This window comes from Condylura cristata, unplaced genomic scaffold (assembly GCF_000260355.1).
Source record: "Condylura cristata isolate star-nosed mole 26May11 unplaced genomic scaffold, ConCri1.0 scaffold00027, whole genome shotgun sequence".
In the NCBI taxonomy this organism is placed as follows: domain Eukaryota; kingdom Metazoa; phylum Chordata; class Mammalia; order Eulipotyphla; family Talpidae; genus Condylura; species Condylura cristata.
In genome coordinates this window covers 1,174,114-1,174,585 of record NW_004567128.1, presented here as the reverse complement: position 1 = coordinate 1,174,585, position 472 = coordinate 1,174,114, and positions in this window count along the sequence as shown.

Below are 472 nucleotides of genomic sequence, written 5' to 3'. Positions count from 1 at the left end.
GTCTCCCCGTTCCCCCTGCTCCACGCATTTCCGGTCCGCCCGGCTCCGGCTCCCCGTCCTGCCTTTCCCCCGACTGGCCGTCCACCCGTTCCCCTCGTCCGGCCGTTCCCCCATCCCCCTATCCCCCTATCCACGCGTCCCCCATGCTCCACCCATCCCCCCGTCTGACCTTTCCTCCATCCACCCGTTCCCTGTCCCCCCCTCCTGCCCCCCGTCCCCACGTGCCCCCGTCCTCCCCTCTGGCCGTTCCCCAGTCCACACATCCCGCCCTTCTGACCGTCCGCCGTCTAACTGTCCCCCCCATACACCCATCCGCCCGTTCCCCCCATTCACCCGTTCCTCCGTCCCCCTGTCCGCCCGTCTGCACGTCTCCCCGTACGCCCGTGTGTCCATGCTGCTGTTTCCCCGTCTGGCCGTCCCCCGTCAGGCCGTCCTCCCATCCGCCCGTTTCCCCCGTCGCCCCGTCTGGCCG